Genomic DNA, 13,939 nt, shown 5'->3' on the forward strand with positions numbered 1-13,939 from the left:
ACTCTGCTGAATGCCAAATTCTTATAAAAACACTTGCAAAATAGCTGTCGTGAACATAACGTGTACCTTAACTTCAGGGTTACTCAACTCAGAGGTTTGTTCTAACAGGTGAGCTCTACGAATGTGTGGCTAGAGGCACAGCCCTTTCTTGTTCTTCGGTTCTCTTGTTCTTACTTGTGCGACTAGCCCTTTAGCTTTAAGTGTGCCTCGCTCTCTGGAAGACTCATGGGCATGGGCAGCATGTGCTAGGCAGGAGCGTAGGTAGACACACAGCTAGCCTGTGACAGCCACAGATATCATGTGATTGATTTATTGCTGTTGGGCTGTTATGAGAATTGGAACAAATATGACAATATGTGCAGAATCTGCACAAGTCCATTTTGTAACCAAAAAAACATTCAAAAATTCTCCCTCCGAGCATGCCGGGTCACTGCAGGACAGGCCATTTTTGCTTAAACTCAGCCTAACCAGTCTGAAGGGCAGAGCTTTCCCCTTTCTTTCTCATCACTAAATGGAAAGCACCATGCTGTGACACACCACATAACTATTACCTCCAGTGATATTATCACTGTGGGGAATACTCCCACTGATTATGGCTACAAGGGGCCACTGTTTAGCATACAAACAGCATTGGGTGGTGAACAACCATTACACATGCACACACACACACACACACACACCCAACTCGAGATGTCACCAAAGTGCTGCCAGTCATTATCAGTCAGCATGCTGAAGTTAATTGCCACGGCTCTGCAGGCGTCTGTTTAATGAGAGGAGGCTCTGTGGGCCCACATGCAGCGTGAGGTCAGCTGACCAGGTGGAGGTAAAGCCTATTAAACACTGATGGGGGTGGCAGGGTGGAAGTTCATTAATTTTTTACAGACACACTGTACATTGTTATGTTTTTCTTCAAATAATTCTCTTAAGAGCAGGTTGGTTTAAGCTTATTTTCCACGCATGTTTTGTGCTCATGCCTAAGAAACTGGCTCGGCTTTAAGAGCAGGCTGCGTTCTGCAGTTTACGACAGGTTCTCCTTATTGTGAGAGCAGCTAAAAACAAGCTCTCACTAATATAAAGTGAAGAGAAGATGACGAGAAAACACAGAGGAGCTGTGGATTGTGCTGCAGATCAGCAGGTCAAACTAGATCGTGCTTAAAATGCAGAAGACATTTTTATAATCTGACTTATTCATTTTTTATTTAAATCATAAAATCATAAATCATAAAAAGACATTATCCAGGAACTTATACTTGAAGTAACTGATTTTTGGGCCACTTTGCGGTATCTATCTATTCGATAGATACATAGGGATGTACATTTCAAGCAAAAATACTATATGAAAGTCATGGTTATTATCAGGCAATTTTTTGCTTTTATTACTGAAACATGTATTACTTGTGTCAAACTTACACGTTGGGCATAAACCTTTGGATTAAAGCTAAGTTGCCCTCACCTCTCATGTGATGAAGGTGCTGGAGAGGCTGGTCCTGACCCATCTGAGACCGCAGGTGAGACCATCACTGGACCCTCTGCAGTTCGCCTACCAGCCTCATCTTGGTGTGGATGATGCTATCATCTTCCTCCTGTAGAGAGCTCTCTCACATCTGGATGGTGTTGGGTGCACTGTTAGAGTCACATTCTTTGATTTCTCCGGTGCATTCAACACCATCCAGCCTTTCCTGCTGAGAGAGAAGCTGCAGGTGATGAGTGTGGACGCTCCCACCATCTCCTGGATCACTGACAGGCAGGCAGCGCTCTGTCTGATGTGGTGGTACAGGAGCTCCACAGGGAACTGTGCTGTCTCCTGTTCACCTTGTACACCTCAGATTTTAAACACAACTCCGAGTCTTGTCACTTACAGAAGTTTTCTGATGACTCAGCAGTTGTAGGGTGTATAAGAGGTGGACAGGTGGGGGAGCTGCAAACCGGACACTTTCGAAGTGGTGGTGGAAAGGAGGACCATGAACAAACTGTTGTCCATTCTGGACAGTCCTGACCACCCACTTCACCCACTACTGGATAGACAGCGGAGCAGCTTCTCAAACAGACTGGTTCAGCTCCGCTGTCACAAGGACAGATACAGGAAATCTTTTTTTTTTGCCAACAGCCATAACACTGTTCAATAATTCACCTCTGGCTGGCAGAGAGCTCTCAGCACCCTCTGTCATTTAACATGAACATGTTACTGCTGGACTTGACTACGACTGGACTTGAACTTGCACTACAGTTTTTATTTAACTTGCACTTTGGTTTTAATCTGCACATTACATTTGGTACGCTTGGTACTGTTTATAGTGTATATTACACTATGACATCCTGTGTCCACCCAGACCAAGGCAGGAGAGGACAGAGAACGGGGATAAGAGCTAAGCTAACCCAGCTAATACCTAAGGCTGCTTCTAGCTGATGTCCGGTTGCGCAGATTGGCTGGATGAAATGGGAATCAGAGACCGTTTGTGCCCACATTTTTACACAGACCTGGTTTCATCTCATCACAGACGAAGCTACTGCTCCTGACGGGCATACCACCAGGCATCAGTATAAACAGAGGAAAATATACTGTTTCATGTATTCCTTAGCTGAAGAATAAACTTGAATACAATTCTGAAGGATCAAGATCAACCCGTAGTATGCATCTATATGTTAAACTTCTCATCTTGGCCCTGAAAACTGTCCTCATCAGATATTTTTTCAACTCCTATCCACTGATTCACTCTCTATTCAAATTTTGAAATCTTTCACATTTTCAAGCATATTCAAGGTAGCAATTTTGGATCAGCCTTGAAAAAAACAGCCAGCATTTACCCCACAATTTCTTCAGAAATTGCATTTTCTAATTGTCTTAAACCAAAATGGAAATAAGTGTAATTATCTCTCATATCAGCAAACATCTTACAGAGCTAAAATAAGACTTAAGGTTGTTTGCTGTGTAGGTTCATGATGTGGTTGAAGGCCAGATTAAATGGTAAACGGACTGCACTTGTATAGCATATTCACAAGTCAATTTTATTCCAGTATAGTTGGATGAGTGAAAGAATAATTGGAATTTTTGGAATAGTTAAAGTGAGCCACTATCAGAAGATGCAGAAAACCAAATATTATTCAGAAATTATCACCTCATATATCTGTAATGTGGATCTTGTTAGCAAACAGTCTCCTATTAGCACATCCAGCAAAGACAGAGCAACACTAGCATTTATTTGTAGTTGTGTTTCTGACCTCTCAGCAGGAGCAGTATGGGGCTAAGCTACCTCCCTTAAGGGCACTTCAGTGGTTGTAATGAGGGCCACAACCACCACTCTCATTAGATAAACTAAACTATCAATTTAGAATTATGATTAATAATGAACTTAATGACCACAACCAAAACGATCATATCAATAGCACACTAGAGCGGAGAGCTCGGGCCTCCTCAGCCCAGGAGAAGATCCCAGGAGAGAGAAGAGCTGAGCTGGGGTTGGAAAGAGAGAGCTGCAGACCTGGACAGTAAGCAGGGCCAGGAGAAAAGACAGAGAACAATGGGGGAACTCTGCTTATGTCTTACAGTCTGCACGTGAGGACACTTTTCTTTCACCCTCCCTTATATTGTTGCAACCCTCAAGCAATTGAATACTTTTACAGAGAGACTGAATACTTCTCCAGGAATTTATCCTTATCCTTATCTAACCCTGTAACGCCAAGTATATCATATTTGATACTTGAGTTTTTGAGACCTCTACATCATCAGTGTAATTTTTTTTTCTCCTGAAAAACCTGATGCATACTATCAGACACATGCACTGCACGGATAATCCACCAGGGATCAGTAATTCATGCACCAGAGGGCCTTTAATTGAGACATCTAATACACACTACTCACAAAAAGTTAGGGATATTCGACTTTCAGGTGAAATATATGGAAAATGTAAAAAGTGAATGCTACAGTGATATTATATCATGAAAGTAGGGCATTTAAGTAGAAGCATGCAATGGTAATTTTATTCATCTTAAACTATTTATTGAAAGAAAATCTAACAACAGTGGAGGGTATACCACAACAAAACATTTTCAGTGTCTCAATAAATTGGGATGTGGCCAGAGGACGTCCACTCCTCTCCTTTCTGTGACTCTTCCAGTCTCTCTGTATCTCTGTTACAACCTCCTGATGACACTCTGTGACCCTCTAAGCTCAGTGAACACCTCCGTCTGAGGACTTCCTGTTTGAAGCCTCCAGTGTTGAGGTGCTGCTGATCAACTGTTAGGTGTCGTCTTGGTCTCATGATGTCAGAATGTGAACAGCAGGATGAGGAGGACTGTTTAAATACCAATTCTAACTGAAGCAGGAAATGTATTGGTGGATTCATGGATCAAACCTGTTGTGAATGTTGCTGTTAAGCTTCTTGTTAGAGAACAGCAACTTGTGCAGAAAGTACTGAAACACTGAACAGTTGGACATGTGCATTCAAAAGTTTAGAGAAGGTCACATTAAGTTCACCTGGAAAGGTTAGAATGCATTTTAGGTTCATCCTGAAATTTCACCTGAAAGCCGAATATCCCTAACTTTTTGTGAGTAGTGTATATATATATATATGCAATATATGATGTATATATATTTTTTTATTTGTCAGAAGGTTCAATAAACACTCCAGTTTCAAAAACTTGTAATTTTCTGGCAATTATTTCATGGTTCAGGCTTTACAGGGCTAATATCATTACAGTTTCATAGTGGCATTTCTAGGCTATACTTCATCATGGATGTACTTCATTAGGTTTTGGCAGCTACAAGCACATAAGCAATTCACAGCAATTTCCACAACAGCTTTTTGGAGCCGGTGTCTGTACTCAGCCTAAGAGCATTTGTGAGGAAAGAAGCTCCACTCTGTAACACCACTGCAGTGGACTGAATGTTTGTGGAAAGGGGAAAGGTCATAGTTCGTCTCAACTGCCACCCTGTGTTCGTGAAGACTATTTAAAACTCTGTATATATAAATGCTGGCCACCATTAGTCCTTATATAAACACACAGTCATGTCAGCATTCAACTCACTCCATAGTGTATATATCTGTATTAATAAATCACAAATAAATGAAGGCAAGATTTTTAAGTTTTAGTTTATAATACAGAGGGGTTCAACACAATCATTAACAGAATGGTGTAGGTTGAGTGAAAAATAATTTGTCCAAACAAAGGTCGCACCAAGCTTTGAACCAGAGACCTTTAATATATGAAATTCTCACCAAGATAACACATTAGCATTTACCTAGAATGTCACATATCTATCTATCATCAAATTTTGTTACTCAGTCATTACTCATGCTGATTAATGTTAACATGAATAACTCTTGAATAAACTCTTACTTACTGTGCATGGTAAAAGACAAATATCTAGAGTGTTGGAGTGTTGTCAGGGACAGGTTGGGGCAGGGGAGCTGTGAGCTGGAGTATGTAGGTGGTGTGGTTGGAACCCTGAAGAACCCTTCCTCTTCCCTTTGGAGGACTGGTAATGAACTCTAACTAGCTATCAGTATAGTAATTTTGGTAAAGTTATTAAGTTCATTATCAATCATAATACCAATTTGATAGTAAAGATTTTTAATGAAACTAAATCAGTTAAATTGGGTCTTTTTCCTAGTTTAACGAAACGGTACACCAATCAAGGTGGACTTTACGGTAAATCCCATCAATCAATATAACCATTAATTATTTTTGATAATCATTATTCATTTCCAATAACCAAACTGTTGAAGAAATGGTTCAAACCCTTCATACAGTTATCGTGCAACATATGTCAGTCAGGCAGAGTACTGACCCAAGCACCACCTCCCTGACATGCAGCTACACTCTGCTGCTACAGCTCAGTAAACGGCAATAAAACGGCAACTGCGCGCCCGACAACAGACCAGTCATTCCCAAACTTAAGAATGCTGAAGCCCAGCTGGTAATCTAAAAATCTCCTGTGGCCAACCCAAATCTTTAATCACAACGCTTGGTGAACACATGAGATTAAGATGATATAAGATGATGTATTTCCTTTTTTTTTTGTCTAATAAACATAATGATTCATGTCAACGTGGGCCTGGGGCAATGCAGTGCACATTTGTGAAGCTGAAACCAGAGAATATATAACATACTATCCAGTTGATTGATAATTGTTTCATTACACTTTGGGCATGTCTGTTTTGAACTTGTGTGTTTAATTATTCAGAAATCAGATGCATCTAAATAATAAAGCATTAATACTCATGCGCTCAGCTTAAACACTGTACAATAAACATCCATTGTTGTGCCTTAATATCAACCTATCATAAATAAAACTGTAGCATAATATCCAGAAGTTAGTGTATTTTTGTATGATTCTTTAAAGGATGCCAGCCTGTTTCTTGATTCCTTAATGTGAAGCACTTTCTGATATGTTGTAAGGATGAACTGAGTTTTAAAAACAGCTGGTAAAAATAGCATTGCTTTCTAACATTTATCATCCTAAAAGATTAATAGTTTCGACATGATTTGTCCAAAAAAGCCTGATTAAAATTCCACTTTAAGTGTTTTTAAAGGTGAAATGTAATTGTTTTGTATTAAGCACACATGCTATAGCAAAATATTCCTACCTAAATATGAAATGTTTCGTTTGTCTAATGAAGGATTCTCCTTCTTCTATTCTCCTTTTCGAAGGACTTCTGGTCAACACAATGTCTTCCACACTTATAAACGGCTGGCTTATTAGCTTCACCTGCATCCTCTGCTCAGCATGTTCTCTGCTCTCATCGGAGCATCTGATCTCTCCGTCATTCATCTTCCTGAAATGTAGTAATGTTATCCAAAACAGACACCACCATGATAGCGTCGGTTAGGATAGGCTAAGCCTTACCTAACCTTACTGCTGGCTGTTGTGCATATAGTATATCTATGTGTATGTCATATGATGTGATATCACTACGTGATGGTATCATCAAGTGTAGGATTGAACCATTGATCTGGGATAGCGTGTCTCTGCCCCACAATAGTTGCCATGGTTTCACTGACAGCAGCTGTACCATTGTCAGTAACCATGACATCCTTGTGCTTTCTGGAGCCACCAGAATAACTGCTAAACCCTCCTCCTGAGTATGCGCTAAAAGGCCAGGGATCAAAGGAACTGGGGGAAAAGCACAGAGAACACTGTGCCACAGCTGGCAAGAGACGGCATCCACTCCCATTGGAGGAACGTCCCGTGCTTTCATGGAGAATCAGTATGCATTTTCTCGTGAGGTGAACGGACCCACATCTGCTCTCCCAAACCAGCCCCATAACACTTAAAAAAGGAATTCAGCCTCCACTTGTTTTAAGAAGGAACTCCACTCTGATGGAATAAAGATTCGTGTGAGACCACAGACGGGTGTTTAGCTATTTGCAGCTATTTTCACACAGCTTCACTGATACTAATGAAATGAACTCTTCAGGTTTCATTGCAGTGTTTTTTTAGCCCAGTAAATAAGTTCATGTCGGTTTTGCTAATCACAATTCTTACCTGTAATCAGTAGATGAACTGCCACCACCTGCTTTCCGACATGAGGCATCTGTATTCATGGTGGAACTTTGTGGGACCATTACTCTTCATTAGTCTTCTCAATTTATCTTCGACTCCTCATTGTTCTACGGCAAAATATTTGACCTCTTTAACTCAATCTGCCTGCATATTCATGCGCAGCGTTAGGTTTAGGGTTTAGGGTTGCATTTAGGGATAGAGAAAAGCCAAACTCAAACCTGAGACGCTGACAGGCAGGTGCAGTTAAAATAAAATAAAATGTCATACTAGCCTGATATGTGATTAAAATGATATTTTGCTCTATAGTACATAAACTTAAATCCTGTTGGAGAGATCAAGGAACCCAAGCAAAGACACAATTATATGATGCTCCTTCGTACAAGAGTCAAGTAGACCAACTAATTTCGAGTTTGGAGGCATGATGTGACTGCATGCCAAGCCCTTAAAAAGTCTTCCACTGAAAATAAGCGGAGTCTCATACAAATGTAGACAATAAAAATGTCTGATAAGAGCTTCTCTGGTAAGAGGGGAGGAAAAGGGACCTTGATGGACAATGATTATGCTTTTCACAATATATACTGACCGACGGAGGATGCAGGCAGAATGAAGCCGTCAAACGCAATAAGGATAGGTTAAAGAGCAAGGACGAAAAACATCAACAGTTATAACTTCAGAGTTATAAAGCCAGTCACGCTGACGATGAAGACTTTTAATTAATTTTAACTTCACCAAAGCAATGTTGCAAGACGGACAGAGAGGATTATAAACACATCTCACACCTGGTAGTTCAGAGCGACTCCACTGGAGCTACAAGGTGGTCAGCGCTCCTTGATGCAGTTTTTAGCAGCAGCTTATGAGAGAGAGGAGAGCCCCTGGGGTTCACTTGCAGCCTGTTAAGTCTCCTGTTAATTCTCAGTCTCTCGTCGCTCTACTGTGACTAGACGTCTACGCAGGTGTTCAGGAGTCAGCTGTTACTCTCCAAACTATCAGGCAAAACAAACTGTGTTATTCCTAATGATACCACCTCAAGCTGGGATGCTCCAGGTACCAGTGGTTGGCTCACTGTTATTCTTTATTTTATATGTTGTTGTCTATCTGATCTTATTGTCAGTATCATAAATGGCTTTGCAGATTTTTTAAAAAGTAAGAAAAAGAGTATCGAGCCTTGACCTTTAGCCTCACTCCTGCAGATTTGCACTTAATATTTAAGTGTATCTTAAATCAATCAGGATCATTAAATTTAACTTATTCTAGTCACATGGTTGTCCACCAATTAATGTGATATAAAAGGTTATGGCCCTATATCAAAATATTAAGAAGGTCAGACGCGTGGCACATTCACTCACGTCAGCCTGTAATGACTAGTTTTGTCTCAACTCCAGCTCCACTCTTGATTTCTTCATGGTGATCCCACTGCCTTCCATGGCCTGTTAGGCAGCTAATTGGCCTGGCAGTGAGAATGCCAGCTTGACAGGCACATAATGATTTCTGATGATAAGACATCACCGCCCAAATCTACCAATGTATTTCATTAGTCTGATTTACCTTTACTTATATACTGGGGAGAGACAAATCAGCTCCTCACCCTCTGAAGTATTGGAAAGTATTGGATAATTTCCTTTCAGCCTTTCCCAGAAAGACATGTGAACACGCCAACATGGCGAAAGCACCAGTTGCAGGGGTAGGAAAAGGGGACAGTTTAGCAAGCATGGTGCAGTCCTACAATCAATGGGGACTGACTGACTGACGCAAAGTTAGTTGATTGACACGAGAAATGCATAATATTTTTTCCCTCCTATTGTGAAACCACTAAATGCTTCAATTAATCCTGCATGTAGCGTAGCAAATTTATCAACATCACACCAAGCACACTCAAAGTATGACACATGGTCTGTGTTCTTTATGAAGTGAGATGTCAGCCATTCTTTACAACTACAATACAATACATTTTCCATGATCAAGAGGCATTGGAAACAACATAACAAATCTCTGACCTCTGACTCTGTATTTGTTTCAAACTGAAATGTGCAATATATTTATTCATCTCTTTACCTCACCTCACAATGTGCAATACCTTGTCATATCGCCCACTTGTACACTGTATTGCTTCTATTTTTTCTACCGTAGCTGTACTTTTATATCTACCCGTGTCTGCTGTGACTTTGTAAATTTCCCTGTCGTGAGACTAATAAAGGAATATCTTATCTTATCTTATCTTATCCTATTTTATGTGAAGTCACATTTCAGGATTTGCTATTTTGCAGTTAAAGGCAGATTCATTTTTTGCTTGGCTCATATCATCTTGTTAAAAGCTGTGCTTTTGTTGAAGCTCAAATACCAGGGATATAAAAATGCATTTCATTGCTATGCTACATGTTTTTTCAATCAACTTAGGCTCCATGTAGTTCATGTTCACCCATGCTTAGGTAAACATCACCTTTCTCTTAAGGAAACCAAGCGTGAATGACAACAGCACTAAAGATGGAGCTTTTCCTGCCAATCACAGACAGAAGCTCCCATATCATCAGAAAGCCCATGGCCACAGGACTCCAACCACAAACACGTCCTGCCTTCTTCAACATATTTTCCTGTCACAAAGTGCATGACAACTGTGCACTGCCCCTCAATGGCATCATCATTATTGTCATTTAACATATTTCCATTTTTCTCTCACAGCTGCGATGGTACTGCTGCTTGCCCTCTCTCTCCTCCTTCCTCTGTTCACTCTCTAAACATCTGCTCCCCGGAGAGGCCATTTGATTAGGGCACCACGGCCATGATGGCAAAGATCATACTTGGAGATGTAGTCACACCTGGATAATTTAATGTATGCTTGTCCTAATCATGATGATACAGTTCCTTGGTGATGTGCTATTTCTCATCTTTTAATTAAGAGGTCTGCACTGCAGGGTGGCCTTACTCCTCAGGGACAAATCATGTATGAATACATGAATAGTTTAAAGGTTCTGAACAGGTTTTTAACAGCTTCCTGTGGTGAGTGGCTGCACACAAACCTGCTGTTCTGATTTCTCTCTCTCTCTCTCTCTCTCTCTCTCTCTCTCTCTCTCTCTCTCTCTCTCTGTCATTATGCCCAAGACAGTAACTATAGGAATCCTCTTTCTCTCCCCTTCCCCCTCTGATGTGAGACTGTGGGTGCCTCATCACTAGCCTATCCCACACACTCATGGAAATGGGATGGTGTTTATTCATCTTGCTCTGTTGCCTGGAAACCAAAACCTCCCTCTGTTACACACCGCATTGAGAAAAATAGAAAGATGTCATTTACATTTGTTTTATTTTTTCGCATGAGGCTCTTTCCCACATCTTCTATTTCGGAGTGACCATAAGTAACTGTAACAATAGAACAGAGCTAATTCTATGGATAACAACTAAGCAGAGGCATATCTCCAAAGCTCAAGCCAGGATGGAGATACTTACATACGTAGCATGCATTTTCTGTCAAATACTCCTGAAGAAATGACATAATCAATAAATCCCAGACAGCACTGGTCCGTTTTAAAGACTTTTACGATGCAGACAGAGGTGTTATTGATTCTAACTGCATGGCTGTCATGAAAATTGACCACACTGACAGTTCCATGTGATCTGCTGTGGGCAAGTCCATAAAGCAGAATCCCAGGTTGGACTGTAAATAAGTTCATATCAGTCTTGCTAATCACAATTTTTTACCTATAATCAGTAGATAAAGGAATCAAATAAATATTTGGACTGCTGCCACCTGCGTCCCTGATATGAGCCATCAGTATTCATAGAATCACTTTAGGGGTATTACGATGTAGGCGATGGAACTCTACTGGGCCATTACAGAGTGTACTTGATTTGTCCTCAACTTCCCATTGGCATACAGCAAAATATCTAACCTCTTGAACACCACTTGCCCATCAGTGCCCGTGGTTAGGGCTAGGTTTAGTGGTTAGGGTTGCATTTTGGCCTCATAGTTCTTCTGTTTTGAGGGTGGGGGAGTTGGAAGGGGGGGGTGTTGGAGGATAAAAGGATGCCATGAATTTGGTAGAAGTCATTTAATCTTCAAGGGTTACGGATACCTCCAAAGTAAACACTGCCTAAATACGAGTGTGAAAATACATTGTGTGCAACGTTTGCTCACATCACACGGAGGACACATGTGTGGGTCTCTGTTAGTGAGTAGGTATTTATCTGGCTGTGTAAGAGAGACACACATAGACAGGGACAGAGAAACAAGACTGAGAAAGTGAATTTTCTCTGTCACATAGTTCCATCTCTCCGGGTCATCCAAAAGGTGACTTAATTTAAGCACAGACAAAGGGAGATCGTGGAATTAGGATCTTTCTCTCTCTCCCAGAGAGCCAGTACCCCCATCTGAAAGGATCATATGTTTCAAAATGGGAAATGGCCACAAGTTACAGAGCGACATTAACATTCACATTCAGTTTAAAGTGTTTTCTGCACACCTGATGAATGGAAGTACGCTATCCAAACAATGGCAGTATACAAGCTACAATGACTATATGGTAATCCTTTGGGGCAATTACGTCCCTTCAAAGTACATGCACTGAAAGAGCTTGTTTTTGCCACAGACAGGCTCAGATTGTTATTCTAAGTGTGCAAAAACTTTATGGAAAGGATACTTTCAGAGCTGTAAGATCCTTTTTGTTTAGCCAGAAAAAACAGTTATATTGCTTGGTTCAAAGCCACTAGACTCCATCGACAAAAAAGTCATTTTACACTGTGGTTGCTGGTCTACTGCTGTCTCGATCAGCTAGTTTGTTTTGCTGGTGTGTGACTTAAGACAAAACAATCCCTCGTCTTCCATAGACGATAACAGCATCCACACGTAAACAAACCAGTTTGAATTAATAACAGTATGCCAAAGAGACAGCATGGTGGTGCTGTGGTTAGCACTGTTGCCTCACAGCAAGAAGGTCCTGGGTTCAAATCACGGTTTTCTGTGTGGAGTTTGCATGTTCTCCCCATGCTAGCGTGGGTTCTCTCCGGGTACTCCGGCTTCTCCCACAATCCAAAGACATGCACATTAGGTTAATTGGTAACTCTAAATTGCCCATAGGTGTGAGTGTGAGTGTGAAAGGTTGTCTGTCTCTATATGTGGCCCTGCGATTGGCTGGCGACCAGTCCAGGGTGTACCCTGCCTCTCGCCCAAAGTCAGCTGGGATAGGCTCCAGCTCCCCCGCGACCCTTACGGATAAGCGGTATAAAAAATGAGATGAGATTTGTTCAGGACATGGCGGGGGACCCTGGTAGAAAAGATCCTAGCTATGCTCATATGTTGTAGACTAATGTTACTAGCACAGATGCTTTCAGCCAATAGCACATGTAGGCCAGACATCCTCTTTGCAGAATTAAGGTAGCTAATAATTGCATGAAAAATTCATAGCCTGTTTAAGAATAGGTTGCAATTGGACCCGTGTTCTTTATAGGCTACTAACAGTTAACTGCTGGTTGGAGCTCAGGCTACACTGACTGGGGTAATGCAAGTTAACCTTAATTTATAGTCAGTGCACAGTGCCGTTGCTAGCCAGCATAATTTGCCAACTCAATAAGGTAGAAACCGATGTCTGGGTAGGACACCTCTGTTCACTGAGTGGAGTTACTGATGGACCTTAATACAAGCCCGATGCTGGGGAATGAAGGGACATGACTGAAAGTAGATCATACTAAACCTTCCCGTGTATCTTGCGCTTTCTAGGTCAAGAGAGTAGAAGTATATCTGCCTGGCATGGTGTGTTCAGGTCATTTATGAAGTAATTTCATACAGGTGGTTTTCTGTTGTACCATTATTTTACATTAAAGTCTATGGCAAGTTTCGTTTGTTTTCCCCCAAAGAGGGTTGTGCTGGAAGCTGAATTTTCCGGATGTGTCTTAGCAATCTTTGAAGCTTGAACGTGCTTGATGACCAGCGGAACTCCGTCAGCTCTGGACATGTTTTGCACACACAGCCCCGGAATAGAGAGCCGATACAGACGCGCCATGCCGTGTCACCTAGGCTCTCTTCTTTTCACTTATTTGCATGAGCCTTGGGATTGCCAGAATCGTTTGGGTGAAAATCACCCGACATTAGTGTTCTAGGGTTAAAGGGCGAAGCCTATATGAAATAGAACGTTGGTTACTTTCTGTAACTCCAGATTCTAGGAGTATAGGCATAGCCCTTTAAGCTGTGGGCCCTACTGGCTCCACCTACGTCAGCTGAAGAAAAAGCTGGCTTATTTGGGAGCAGATATCAGGTCACGCAGGTGTTATATACCACTCATGCAGACCTGGTTGTGGCCCGTGCACAGCACAAGGGCGCGAAAGAAATCTTCAGGACTGCGCATGTGCGAGGAAATAAACCCAATGCAACTGGATGCGACTGCTCTTAAAGGGCTACGCCTATACTCATAGAATCTGGGGTTACAGAGGACAATGTTTTAAATTAAAATT

This window comes from Pempheris klunzingeri, chromosome 7, assembly GCF_042242105.1.
Source record: "Pempheris klunzingeri isolate RE-2024b chromosome 7, fPemKlu1.hap1, whole genome shotgun sequence".
NCBI lineage: Eukaryota > Metazoa > Chordata > Actinopteri > Acropomatiformes > Pempheridae > Pempheris > Pempheris klunzingeri.